The sequence below is a fragment of the Lissotriton vulgaris genome, chromosome 6 (assembly GCF_964263255.1).
Source record: "Lissotriton vulgaris chromosome 6, aLisVul1.2, whole genome shotgun sequence".
NCBI classification, from domain to species: domain Eukaryota; kingdom Metazoa; phylum Chordata; class Amphibia; order Caudata; family Salamandridae; genus Lissotriton; species Lissotriton vulgaris.
The window spans coordinates 930,486,380-930,501,606 of NC_141694.1; the positions used below are offsets into that span (position 1 = coordinate 930,486,380).

Consider the following 15,227-nt stretch of genomic DNA (forward strand, 5'->3'; position numbering starts at 1 on the left):
GGACGACTGCTGGCGGGAAGGCTGCGAGCGCGTACCGCCAAGGCTCACATAACTAGTATTCAACTGCAGGATGGGTCGAGAGTAGTCTCGGAGAAGTCCAAGCAGGCCGCATTTGTGGACTACTGTACCTCTCTGTATGGGAGGCAACCGGTCTCGGTGGATGCGATAGCGGCTGTCCTGGACGACTACGAGGGGCCGGCGCTATCTGCAGGGAGCGCGACAGAGCTGGAAGGCTCCATTGCAGAGGAGGAGGTCACGGCGGCGATTAAAGACCTCCCTTTGGGGAAAACGCCGGGTCCGGATGGCCTGCCACTATCTTTCTATCGCACATTTCAGACCCAGCTTTGACCTTACCTCCTTCGACTGTTCAACTCTATCTCTGAAGATGTGGGACCCTCCCCTGCCATGGGCATGGCGGAGATAGCGTTAATACCGAAACCTGGTAGAGACCCCACATTGTGTGTGTCCTACCGCCCTATCGCCTTGTTGAATACGGATCTCAAAATATACACTAAACTCCTTGCTAAATGCTCGGACCCGTATATGCAATGGCTTGTGGACCCTGACCAGGTCGGATTTATTTGTGACCGTCAGGGAGCAGACAATGTTCGCAAACTTGCGCACCTTGTAGGGAAAGTACATCACTGGAAAACCCCGGCTTGCCTTCTCTCCCTGGACGCGGAGAAGGCGTTTGATCGGGTGGATTGGACCTTCCTTAGGGCGGTACTTCGTAAAATTGGGCTGGGTCCGAAGATGACTGCAAGGGTTATGGCTCCATATATAGGGCCCCAAGCTAGAATTCGGGTCAACGGAGACTTAACACCGCCGCTAGCGGTACACAGGGGCACTAGACAGGGGTGCCCCCTCTCGCCCCTTTTATTCGCCCTCGCAGTGGAACCTCTCACGGATCTGATACGGCGTGACTCGGACATCCACGGGATAGCACACAGTGGTCGGGACAACAAGGTGGCATTGTTCGCGGATGATCTGATTCTTACTCTCACGCGCCCGCGGGAATCTCTACCGGCTGTTCATAGGGTGCTCTGCCTTTTTGAGAGGGCGTCCAGCCTCAAGATCAACCATGACAAGTCCCAGGCTCTTAATCTTACTATCCCGGCAGAGGATCTTTCCTCTTTGAAGGGGACTGTGCCCTACCAGTGGGCTGAGCGCCATATCCGATATCTGGGCCTCACCTTGACCCCCTCCCTGGATGACTGGACATCTGTGAATTGGCGCGACTGCCGAAAGGAGGCCGTGTAAGATCTGCTGCAGTGGAAACCCCTGATGTTGTCGTGGTTAGGCCCCCTCAATGCTGTCAAAATGTCGATCCTCCCCAAAATCCTCTACGTGTTCCAATGCCTTCCTACTCCAATCCCGCTCCACTGCATACGAAGCCTGCAACGCGAACTCACATCCTTTGTCTGGGGCGGTAAGCGACAACGCTTTTCCCCAAAAATTCTTATGGCTCCGCGAGACTGGGGAGGCCTAGCATGTCCTAATCTGGTCCACTACTATTGGGCTGCACACCTCCGCTTTGTGATAGAGTGGGGGGTGCGAGAGAGTGAAAAAGGATGGCTGCATATGGACAGGGTGGTGGCGGGACATACCATCTGGGATCTGCCGTGGATCCACCGGGCGGCCCGCTCTAGGAGCGCATACCTTGCGGTACCCACAAAAACGGTACTGGACATCTGGGATGCCACTGCTGTGTCCAAGGAGCTTACTACATTTCCGTCTCCACATACTCCCATAGCGGCAAACCCTCATTTCCCGCCGGCCTATCAAACTCGAGCGTTTGAGAACTGGGTGCAAGGGGACTGCAGGGTGATCTGCGACCTCTTTGACGGGGGCTCATTTAAATCGTTCGACCAGTTTCGCAAGGAGTTCCTCTTGCAGCCCACGGCACGGCTGCAATATGCCCAACTGCGACACTGGGTCTCTGATGGAGGCATGTATCAAGCTTCCACACATGCCTTCACCCCTTTCGAAAGACTGGCGCGTAGTCTTGGGGGTTTAAAGCGGTTGGTCTCCCGGATCTACCACATTCTGCAGCATCCACCACTTGCACCCACCCACCCGTATCAGCGCCAATGACAGCTAGCTGTCAATGCGGACATTGAGCCCTCGCAGTGGGACGCAGTGTGGAGAGATATCCCCAAGGTGTATCGGAGTATCCCGCAGAGGGAAAATGCCTATAAGCTCCTAACTCAATGGTATTGCACTCCTCTGCGGCTCCATAAGATGTTCCCCAATGTTTCGCCGCTGTGCTGGAGGTGTCGGGCTGCAACGGGGGACTTTGTGCACATATGGTGGGCGTGCCCGCTCCTAACTGTCTTCTGGAAGGAGGTCCTTAGCCACATTAGGGGGGTGTTGGGGTTCCCCTTGCCTGAAGCCATAGGTACGATCCTGTTGGGTGTTAGGCCTCTAGGCTTTAAGGCCCTCACCCGTAATGACTGGGTTGTGACACTACAAATGCTAGGTGCGGCCAAGCAGCTCATAGCCTTGTACTGGAAGAAGACTGAAGCGCCCCCCATAGCCTCCTGGTTTGTGCGGCTGTGGCACGTCTTGGCTATGGAGCTCCTCACGGCGCGGCTCCAGCTGCGTGACACTCGTTTCAAGACAGTCTGGAAGCCCTTGGTGCGCTACCTTTGCTCAATGGAACATGCACGACACATGCCCACTATGCTCCGGACTTTGCATCTCTTTGAGGATGCTGTCGTCCCCGCAGACCCCACTAGATTGCTCCCATAGACATCCTCCATGACATGAGAGTTTTAGAGGCCGACTCTTGCTGCCCGGTTCCGCCCCTCGCCCATGGACCAACGCATCCATCCTGCTAGCGCGATACCCCTTCTATCTCTTGTCTCTGGCTCCTTTTTCCGTTCTTTTCTCTTTCTTCCCTCTTTCTATAGATCTCCTCCGTGTTCGCAGACCCCTGGTGGGTCGTTCATAAATGTTGGGCTTGTTGCCTGTCCACCTATTCTCACTGACCTGTCATTGGGGCTCTATATGCGCTGAATAGTTCTAACAGCTTATCCTAAGCCACGCGGCCGGCCCCCTTGGGGTTGTAGGCAAGGCGCTGTGTTAACTAGTTTGTGTATGCAGAATTTGTGGCCCTATTGCTCATTCTTCGCGGCCGGCCTCGGTTAGAGGTTGTAGGCTTAAAGCTGTGTCTAAGTGCCCCTGCCGGGGGTTTTGTTCCAAAATAAAACAGACTTGTAATAAAAAAAAGGCTGGAGCTGACCCAAATCTTCCTTCCAATTTCCGGCCCATTTCTTTACTACCGGTGCTTTCAAAGATTTTGGAAAAGCATGCACATCACACTTTAACTGATTTTGTAACTGCCCAAGACTTACTGCCTCCCTGTCAATCAGGTTTTAGAGCTGGTTTTTCAACAGAAACCATCCCTACTGGGAGTCATTGAGAATATTCGCCGTCTGTTGGATAGTGGCGAAACTGTGCCTCTTGTACTTTTAGATTTGAGTGCCGCATTCGATACGGTATCACATACCGTATTAATGCGCACACTTCATTCCTTAGGTATTCGGGGCCCGCACTAAATTGGCTTAAATCCTTCTTGAGTGAGCGAACATTTCAAGTTTTTTCTCGCTCGGCCTGTTCAGATACCCAGGTCTTTGAACATGGTGTACCACAGGGCTCTATACTTAGTCCGTTATTATTTAATTTGTATATGAGTCCATTAGCGAAGGTGGTCGAAGAAGCAGGCCTACAAATGTATTCTTACGCTGATGATTCTCAGCTGTTTTTTCGCTCTCCTCAGAAAATACTGACACGCCCTCCATACTTAAAAGTGGTCTCACAAAAAATTTCCGGTTGGATGCAGGACAATTTCCTCCAATTAAATGGGGAGAAAACTGAAGTGATGATTTTTGGCAAAAACAAAAACTTATGGGGTCCGCATCATTGGCCGCAGGAAATGGGCCTGCTCCCTGTGCCGGTGCTACAGGCACGCAATCTTGGCATCATTATTGATGACTCTCTCAACATGCACCAGCAAGCTGTTAAAACCTCGGCTACATGTTTTGCCATTTTAAAATGGCTAAAAAAGATCTGCTGGATGTTGCCGGAACCGACAAAGAAAACTGTAATCAATGCCTTGATTACTTCAAGGCTTGATTATGGCAATGTGCTATACCTGGGGGCAAAGAAAGCTACAATTCGGAGACTGCAGACAGTTCAAAACTCAGCAGCCAGACTGCTATGTAAAATCCCGAGCACCACTTCTACTACTAAATACATTCGAGACCTTCACTGGCTAAAGATCGAAAATCGAATCAAATTTAAAACTCTCTGCTTTGGAGGAGGAGCCACGCTAGCAACCAAGATGGCTCCCGGCTCCGCCGACCTCGGCCTCCCGCCGGAATATCCTGTCAATTATCCTGTCTTTGCGCCCCGCCACAATGTGTATGAACCTGCCGTGAGATTAATGGTGCTATCCCGAGATCTCTACTTGTTCGGCTGACGAAGATATGTCGAGTGGAAGTTTGCGGCCTGGATCTGCCCGGAAGCCGGGGTCTCGAATACTGGCCCATCCGGGTTTCAGTTGAACAACATCGGCTGTGGTGGTGTGATTGGGTCCGGTCTACCGGTGTGGACAAAGAACATTTTTCTTTCGTTTCTTCGAATTGATGTGGACGACGGCGGGCTGCCTTGGTGAAGGTCGGAGGAGGGGTGACAGCCTAACGCTGGCAGTTGTGGACGGGGGCCCTGCCCGGTGACCCGGTAACCGGCCCGCTGGTGTTCGCTGGGTTTGGTTCTCTGCCTGCAGTGGGAGCCCCAGGATACCATCGAAACAATACATAAGTCTCCCTCTGCAGTCGACCGTTTCCTATTCGCCCGTTCCCCTCTGAGAGATCGAGCCGCGGGGGGAGCGATCATGATCGACACCGATCGAAGAGTGGCTGAACTTTCCGCGAGTGGCCCGTCGCTGCGAATGGTGTTGGCGGCCATTGAGTCACTTCAGGTGTACGTTGAAGACCGCATTCAGGCGACAATGGAGCGCATGGTTGAGATGCTACGAATTGGACCGGACCCTACTCCACTACAAGAAATAGCGACGACTGAGACACCCAATATGGCCACTCTGATGAAGGAAGTAGACCCCCATTGTGTGAGGTATCGGAACCTTTGTCCAGTGTTTTGGAAGACGAACACAAGTTCAATGCCACCAATGGATTGTTAAACCTACGATCGTTGCCGACCATGGGAGGACTAATTGATGTTCCCACTCCAGAAACTTTTGATGAGAACTGTTATCGGAATGACACTGCGTCACTTCCTTATGCATCGGAGCCGCTAAGATGGCGGACGAATCAACGCTGGGAGTTCATAACGGGGAATGGAGTCTCTGGACCTGACGATGTTTACGGCACTTTCGTTCTACTACCTTGTTTTGCATTGAGTTCTATGATAGTTTCTTCGCACTCGGACTGTCTTGTGGAAGAGGTGGTTTATCAGGTGGGGACTCATGTGTCTGATCGGAAGGGGCAAGGATGAGATCGAAAGACTGGGTTTGACTCAAGTATTGATGGGCACGGGATTTGCTAAACTAATGCTATAGTAAGGCTGGGCGGTGTTTGAAGACTCCGTGGTTAAGACACATATTTGTTGTCCGATTGATTTCTTGACTTCAACTTGGGGGTCCTTGGTTCTGGCGGGGGTGGGGGGCGATCGGGAGCCTGTACGACTATGCCCTCCTCCACTTCTCTTCTCTACTTCGGTAGATTTCTTCTTTTAGTACCTAGTTAGTTGGGGTGACAGGCACACTGCTACTGGGGGTTAGGCGATAGCCGTTTGCAGGGGTGCAGGGTGGGGGGATGGGTTTATTGTTTTCTTTCTGTTATCGCCCATATGGTTTTCTCCTTTTTTTCATTTTTTTCTCAGTCTTTCCTTTACTCGTAATATTGCCGAAATATCCTGACGTTGATCCTGAACTTTTAGTACCTGGTTGCCATGATCCTCCTACTGTATTAATTTTATGGGTGGGAAGGTTTTAAGGATTCGCAACTGAACTGTTACCCAGTTATACTGATGCAATTTTATATTGTGCTTAATCGTGCAAGCCTCTCGAATATCTTTGCTGTTCCACGACTATCCTGTTTTTTTGTAACAACTCACCCTGTTATTATTGGATGTATGTATGGCACCAGATATGTCTGTTTATTTTTTGCTTTAAACAATAAAAAGATTTATAAAAACAACCAAAAAAACTCTCTGCTTTATGCATAAAATCTGTGCGGAAAAAGCCCCCAATTACCTCCAAACAGTTGTGCGCCCTTACTGCCCTTCCCGTGCACTTCGCTCTTCCATGGCGAAGAGCTTTGTCATCCCTAAAATCAAACTGTCTCGCATGGGCGGCAAATCCTTTTTCTTCTTAGGGCCTAAGCTTTGGAACTCCATGCCACTTTCATCACGTAATGAGACCAATTACATGAGCTTTAGAAAAGCCTTAAAGACCTGGCTTTTTAACATCTAAACATTTCTTTCTGACTGGAGCATCATAGGAACATCTCATAAATGCGCCGGGAAACCCTTTGTGGGTAGCTGTTGCGCACTATAAATGCAAAGAATAATAATAATAATAATAACCTCCATACACAATGCCCTACACTGAGACTCCTTCTGTGGTACGCAGTGTACCAAAGGCATTCTACAACATGGCAACCATTGAATGCACACACATTCTGCAGTCCAAACGGCCCTCCCTAAGTAAATACATAAAAATCGAAAGTTCCAACACCTAATGAGTGTGCAGGTAGTTTGTAATGCAAGCGAAGTCATAGCTGAGATATTAGCATAATACCCTAGTTGGACATATGATAAGAGACATCACACAAAATGATGGATATAATGCTGTAATAAATCCCAGCAGCTGGGCTACACTCCAGTCATTTGTTTTCAGTTTGTTCCATTACAGACAAGGTACCCTCAGAGGCAAAACAGTCTTGGCCCTACCCCAAAACCCCGAACTGCTACTCTAGGACCCTTGAATGGCCGCACAAACAATGACACACGATGCTTACATGTTCTGACACAACACAAATTAGCTTAGTCAGCTTAGTCAGAGCAGACATATGCTTTTTTTTTTTAACTTTATTTGTCATTTTCCAGAATATATCAAAACAAATGAAAACAATATCAAGAAGGGAATCACATATGCAATCCAAATAACACAGTGCATCACACTCATAGTAGAGTTGTACAGGGGAGACAGAGCATCCGCACAATTCTCGTATAGCATCACAAAAGCAATTGCATAATGACACGATAATTCAATAGTCACGTATAACCAAAAAATGGGGGAAGTCAGAGGCCGTTACAATAGTGGCATGAAAGGATATCCAGCGTCCCTGCACAAATGTAGGGGGAGGGGACCAGTAATACCCACAGCAACAGGCTATGTATACCCAGAAGAGACCCTGGCATGGACTGGCAGGCCACGACCGCCGACCACAGCAGCCCTCAGGCGACCTGCCTGGGATAGACTAAGTAAGCAGGGCCCATTAGCCCACCCCTGTCGGGACCACCTGGCTCCCCAACTGGGACTGGCATTCAGCAGTGATCTTAGCTATGTAATCCCGGTAGGGACCCCAAATGTCAAGAGGGCGAGAGGAAGCAGGGATCGTGGAAGAGTACTCCACGCAATTAATGTTGCTGAAGGCCATACTGCGCAGCCAGGATTTCAAGCTGGGGCGCCTCCTGGAGCACCACAACAGAGCTATTTCTCTTTTTGCCAATAGAAACCCCAGCGCCGCAAGCTTACGGATAGACCATGGAAAGTTCGAGACATACCCTAGCAGTGCAATCTCTGGGGTAGGGGACAAGGGAACCCCAAGCACCTGACTAAAAGTGTGATGAACCTGGGACCAGTAGTCGCACAACAAGGGGCAGGTCCAGGAAAGGTGGGCAAAGTCTGCGTGAGGTGCACCGCACTTTGGGCATTGATGAGAGTGGGTGTGGTCAATTCTATGGGCCAAAGCGGGAGTGTGGTAAAGGCGTCGCAAAAACTTGAAGTGAATACGTTTATGCCTACTGTTTAACGAGACTTGCTTAGTGACCCTGCAGCACTGGGCCCATTGGTCGTCCGTAATTGGTTTCCCCAAGTCTGCTTCCCAGGCCGCCCGCACCCCGACGTCCCGAGCCGGCAGCGCAGAACAACCCAGTCTGTATAATCTGGCTACCAAATGCGCACCAGAAGGATGTTGAATGATAGCCGAGAGCGGGAGAGCCTCATTAGGGGCCAGCGGGAAAGTAGGAAAAACAGAGCGCATCATAGATCTGAGCCTGGTCAATACAAAAGCGTCCATAAAGGTGCGTTCTGTGAAGCGGGGGTTATCAATTATGCTAAAGGCATGGCCGTCGGGGAAGAGGTCACCAATCGTGTGTAGGTTAAACTTGGCGAGGGTATGTTTAACCACCGACTCACCGGTTATCGGAAGCCAGTGTGGATCGGGAGAGGAAGGGAAGGAGAGTACAGTATGTCAAGGCCCAGCTACCTGCGCACTTTGTCCCATGCCCAGCACGTGGAGGATAAAGTCTGGATATCCTGGGGATCCCTAGGAATCCCCTTGGGAAGAATCGTTGATAGCGTGTGCGGTAGGGCCAAGTCAGCTTCAGGCCTAAGATATAATATACGGGCATTAGGGTGGAACCAAGAGTAAGCGAAGGAGCTCTGCGCAATCAAAAAATACAAATAAAAGTCGGGCACACCGAGGCCACCCCGGTCATATGGGAGAGTAAGAACTTGCCAGGATACGCGCGGGTTTTTGTCTCCCCAAACCAATCGCAAAAGCAGGGAGCGTAATTGGGAGAAAGAAATCTTTGTGAGGGGGATAGGAATATTGTTAAAAAGATACAAAAATCAAGGAAGTATGACCATTTTTATAATGGCGATGCGTCCAACCATCGACAGTGGCAGGCGTATCCAACGGTCTATATGGTCTTCCAGGAAATCTAACGCCCTACCGTAATTTAACCTTAGAATGTCCACGGTGTCTAGATAATTATGTATCCCCAAATATTTAACCGAGTCCGCGCATCATTCCAAAGGGAACTCACTGTCCCACTGGGTGGTACTCGGGGTGAGAGGGAAAATAAGGGATTTATGCCAGTTCATTCGAAGCCCTGAGAATTCACCAAATCGCGTGATTTCGGCCAGCAGCGGTTCCAGATTCACATCGGGCGTTCTAACATAAAGAATCATGTCATCCGCGTACAGCGACATTAAAAGCGGGCCAGTGCGAAACTGGAGGCCTCTAAACAGGTGCTTTTCCTGGAAGTGTCGGACCAGAGGGTCCATAGCCAGTATAAAAAGTAGGGGGGACAGTGGTCAGCCCTGCCGTGTGCCACGCGATAATGTGAATCGTTCAGTGATGGTGCCATTCAGGCGAATCCGGGCCGTGGGGAGAGTGTACAGCAAAAGCAGACATATGCTTGGCTAGGTATGTCTATCCATTGTCGGCATACATCTTGTAATAATGTTTTACTACCCATGTGAACGTGACAACAGCAAACATGAGTGCATACTTTAACTCGTAAAGCCCTTCAGAGACTGGCTTTTTTTCAAAACAACAGTAGTCCCATGCAAAAAGAAATACAGGAAAACAATGAATATAGACACAATGGAAACTATATTGAGTAATTTGACTTGTCCAGCCGGACAGAGGTCAAGAATCTTTACTATACACTTAATGAAATAAAATACCTTACATTCTTTAGAGTAGGACACAAGCCTGTGCCCTCACGCTTTCAAATTGGCAAGGTGAAGAAGTAGTAAGTAGACAGAGAAAAGTATTTAGGCAGAAGTGAGCGATTTCTGTAAGTACATCAATGACAGAAATTCAATTTACACCATTTTAAACATAGCACATTCGGTATACATTTAATTATATGGTGTTTCAACAAGTCGACGGCGTTTCGATCCCATTTACATAATCTGAGGGATCATCATCAGGACAAAAATTATGCTTAAACAGTAGCTGCCAGGGTCCACAGACGAAGCCCTATCTGCCGGCTCGTGTAAACGCGACTATTTTGATTGTTGGCGCATAACCTGTTCCCCATTGTGGGCTTACTTCGTGTCTCCACCGTTCTACACGGGATGACGTTCTGATTGTCCGCCAATTGATGCGCAACAACCCCTCTGTAACTCGAGCCCTGGCAAATGTAAAGCATCTAACCATTGTGTCTGATGTCGTGAAGCCTTGCCTTCCCTTTACCTTGCTTGACCGTCATTTTCTTGTTAACCAGGCTATTGTGGCTCATACTGTTTAGGCATAATTTTTGTCCTGATGATGATCCCTCAGATTATGTAAATGGGATCGAAATGCCGTCGACTTGTTAAAACACCATATAATTAAATGTATACCGAATGTGCTATGTTTAAAATGGTGTAAATTGAATTTCTGTCATTGATGTATTTACAGAAATCGCTCACTTCTGCCTAAATACTTTTCTCTGTCTACTTACTACTTCTTCACCTTGCCAATTTGAAAGCGTGAGGGCACAGGCTTGTGTCCTACTCTAAAGAATGTAAGGTATTTTATTTCATTAAGTGTATAGTAAAGATTCTTGACCTCTGTCCGGCTGGACAAGTCAAATTACTCAATATAGTCTCCATTGTGTCTATATTCATTGTTTTCCTGTATTTCTTTTTGCATGGGACTACTGTTGTTTTGAAAATACGTTCCCCTAGGTCCTATGCTGACTCGTATGGGTGCCCTTGTTGTTTTGGAGATATACTTCAGAGACTGGCAGCATAGGTGAAAGGCTGCATGGAGACGTCCAGCAGAGAGGGATTTCACATTTGGGGTGTTCAAATCTACAGCTAGGTGTGGTGCGTGTGAAGTGCTGTAAATGAATTGCTAAATATGCAATGTTGCACAATATAGCAGTGCATAGGAGCATAGCTGTAGATATAGAGCTGGAGGATGGGTAGCTCATGATTACAAATTCAATTACCTCAAGTGCAGGATGATGACACAGCTCTTGGTGGACGTGCTAGACTAAATGAAGTTACACAAAATGATTTCTTAGACATTGTGAATCTCATTTTAAGTATAGAGTCTGATACACCTATGATTCATGCAGTAACTGTTTTTAGTTCTCACCTACACACAGCTGTAGCTGTCTCGCAGAGGCCCCCTGTTACCAATATAATACTACACACATGCAACATTCACATACAATACAGAGAGAGTAGGCTTTTGGTCAGCCCCTTTAAGCCAAAGACTGTTTCCATTGGCTATTGACAAATCATACTAAAATGCACCGTGGCTTGGATTTGCCTCCCATTTATGCACACAACCTACCAACATTATGTGACAATTTCTCAAGACATGTCAGTACTAGCATTGGTTTTCATACAGATTCACCTTCAATGTTGGGTACTTGTCTCAATGAATTGCCATCAAATAGTTAATCACCTCAAATTCAAGAACCGCTGTATGTAGCAGAGTACCTTCCACCATTGCCTTAGGGAACATGATGTGATAGCCAACTAACCGCTCCTTTGTCCTCAAGTAACTTGGGGTCTAGTTTCTTATTTGAGATTATAGCAACGATGTTTGTATTTTATTCAGCTCACAATTTATGACACCGTGTTCATTAATCCTTGTCTGCATCCTTATCCAGATTGCTTTTTTAGTGTTAGTTTCCGATAGGCACTTTCCCCCAATAATTTACAATTTTCTTTCATAACCATGATAATCAAAATGTTAACTCATCCGCGGGAAGCTCTTTTTCTGCTTCCTTGTTGCCTTTCTCTGTGTCTTTTTAGGTGTGACGTTAGCCAAGACCTTTTTTCTTTACCAACATTATGACAATAAAATATACTTATAGGACCTTTTAGCCACTCCTTTTCACCTATTGGTCTGTTGTTGCGTCATTCACATATTTTTCTTCAGCCCTCTACCTCAGTACAGCATGGGGCCATGGTCTAACGTCACTGTGAGTGACTTTATTGGATTTTAGGCCAAACAAATTGTCTATGTGAGAACACTCAATACAAGACAAGAGTAGTATAGTATGAAATAACACATCATGACCAAATGAAAAGACAGTATACTTATATGACAAATCAAACACTGCATGCGTCGATCCATGGTGCCAAACAACAGTCTAGTTACAGTACTTGACCCACCTATTTCCCCCACACCCACCTGTGTTTTTGGGGGCAACCTCCAGAGACCATGCTTTCCTGCTGAGCGCACCAGTCCACACCCCTCCTCCACTGTGAGAGTGTTAGGGGTTAGGACTTAGCCACTTTGCGGCTATATTATTGTGCTTAGCAATCAGGAGGGCTGTGCCCAGAAAAGCCTTCTCGGCTAGTGTACCATTAGCGCCCTCCAAGAAGAATTTGAAGAGGGGAGAGAGGGACCACCCATCTCAAAACCTCAGAGAGGTCTCTAGTCACTGCAGACCAGTAGCAATGTATCTTTGTGCATGACCACACCATGTGATAGAAATCTGCCGGACCATCCTCGCAGCGTGGGCAAGTAGATTGGGGATGAAGGTCAGCTCGATATAGGTGGGAGGGGGGTGAGGTACGCGGAATAAAGGTAATATGTCTGTACCAGGGCATCCAGCCAAGGATGAAGTTTGAATGTGAGTGTTTGTGTATCTGTGAGGCTTCCCTGGTGCTGTAAGCTAATCAGCGCCTGGTGTGCATTTTTATGGAGGCGTGGCATCCACCCAAAACTTTTGATTTTACTAAAGTTATATCTGCAATATTCTTATTTGTAAGGCCTTTTGGCCTACGCTTTTCATGCATTGGTCTGTTCTGTTATTCATTTCACATTTTGCTGCCCCCAAAAGCAGCATGCTATATGGGGCTACAGGTCAGCCCACTGAAGCCATTGGCTACCTTCATTGTAAGTGACATCATTCTGCTCTTTTCTAAGGCACACATCCACATGGCAAGTAATTACAATTGTGTTAGGGATTACTATTGTAATGCATGTTTTTTTAGAGTAAAAACAATTTCGTTTTTGGCCATTTTTTCCTAATGATGAGGGCCCAGCTGCTTCCCCCACCCCCACGACAAAAAGTATTACAAAAAGTGTGACAAACAAGCATTGACAAATCCAAAAGTCTGGCACCCAACACCAGATCTATTGACTTTGACAATGGTTGTTTAGCTTTGCAAACAGACTTGTGATTTACTAAGTGCAATTGTTTTTCATTCAGTTGGCAGTCAAACTTTCCCATTTTTTTTCTTCAGTACATCCCATGCAATGGAGAAACATCAGTGTAACTTCTCAACAAGGATAATGACAACTCCTTAAAAATTTTACGTGTATAAATATTGTTGCAGGATGAAAAAGGATTTTTAAGTTTGCATATATTATTTATGATAAACTAATTTCTCTTCCAGGGGATCCTCATCAAAGTCATAAGCATTAGAATATTCCCGCCCATGCGCGGGACCCCGGAAACACTATATTATATGTGCCCCACATATATATATATATATATATATATATATATATATATATATATATAAAATCCAAAGAGCACCTCTGTGGGGTATCCCTCGTCTCGTGGGGGTGGCGCGCTGCCGGTGAGGTAACCGGTAACCATATGACTCCAAAACGGCGTGCCAGGCGCACACTCAGGTACTATAAATCCACACCAGACAGCAGGTAGTCAAATAGAGTAGGGTTTATTCACGCCATAAGCCCTACGTGACGCGTTTCGCACTCCATGAGTGCTTGTTCACTCATGGAGTGCGAAACGCGTCACGTAGGGCTTATGGCGTGAATAAACCCTACTCTATTTGACTACCTGCTGTCTGGTGTGGATTTATAGTACCTGAGTGTGCGCCTGGCACGCCGTTTTGGAGTTATATATATATATATATATATATATATATATATATATATATATATACACAATAGCAGCCAAATAACATCAGAGCTGAAATATGCTGTGAAGAATTTCCACCATACATGAATAATATGCATTAGAAACATGAGAAACAACACCAAAGATTGTTTAGAAACTGTTTTAATGCTTAGAAAGCAGTAGAAATTCTTATAACTCACTGAAAGCATAGAAAAGCTCCCAGGCTGCATTGCAAACATACAGTCTAAAAAGACTGGAAAGCTAACCTGTAGCTGCATGTAATACAAAACTGACACCGTGCCTTTAAGGCACTCATGACCCCCAGTATCCCATCATGCCTCAGGGGTGACAGTTAGGTCAGTTGTTCTTTCCGGCTCCTTCAGGAAGGATCCTGGTTACACAGCTCCACTAATTTCTGTTTTCTGACAGAAAATTACTTCATTTTCAACACATTTTTTACTTACTTTGACATTTTACATCTAGTCAAGTAAGAAACTGTCTTTTTAAGTCAGTTTAGTGAGAATTTTCGGCTGAGAATGCCTTCACTTTTTGACAAATGTCCTTCTTGTGGCAACAAGAAGGCAAAATCAGACAACCACGACGTTTGTATCCTGTGTCTGCCTGAGGAACATGATCCAGGCATCTGTCCTCACTGCGAGCACCTGTCAGTAAGAACTCTCAAAGACAGGGAGAGTATTCGCATTTATGGCCTGGCTCATAGGTCAACCAGAGGAAGGTCTCCGGTGAAGAAGGGCTCCAAGAAGGCTAGAACATCTTCAAAAGAGAAGTCTTCACAGCCTTCAGCTTCAGCGTCGGGCTCGGCGCTGAGGAAAGAACCACCGGTGGGTCATTTATCTTCAAAACTACCGTCGACGGCGGGCTCGCCGTCGAAAAGAAGACCACGTCGAAGAATCCAGCTCCGTCGTGGAAATCCCCTCCGCCGTCGTCAACCCGGCGACGATCGGCGTCGAGGGAGGTCACTCCTCCGCCGTCGTCAACCGGGCGACGATCGGCGTCGAGAGATGTGACTCTGCCGCCGTTAACCAGGCGACGGTCAGCGTCAAGATCCAAGGCCCCTCCGCCGCCGTCAACCCGGCGACGATCGGCGTCGAGGGAGGTCACTCCTCCGCCGTCGTCATCCAGGCGACTACCGGCGTCGAGAAGTGTGACCCCTCCGCCGTCGTCTAAGAAACGACATTCGGCGTCGAGGACCAAGACCCCTCCGCCGTCGACAACCAATTATCGATCGGCGTCGAGGAGGCAGTCTCCGTCGACGTCTCGTCGACGCTCGGCGTCGAGGGTGGCCAATACCCCTCCGCCGTCGTCGCACAGACATTCAACGTCGAGAGAGAGGGTTCCGTCGA

General features: G+C 47.6%; 1 protein-coding gene across 1 annotated transcript in view; it reads left to right on the plus strand.

Annotated features, from left to right (window-relative positions):
• Positions 1–15,227, plus strand: part of DZANK1 (double zinc ribbon and ankyrin repeat domains 1) — a 1,079,146-nt gene that overhangs the window by 380,464 nt on the left and 683,455 nt on the right. The gene's annotated exons all lie outside the window — the stretch shown is intronic.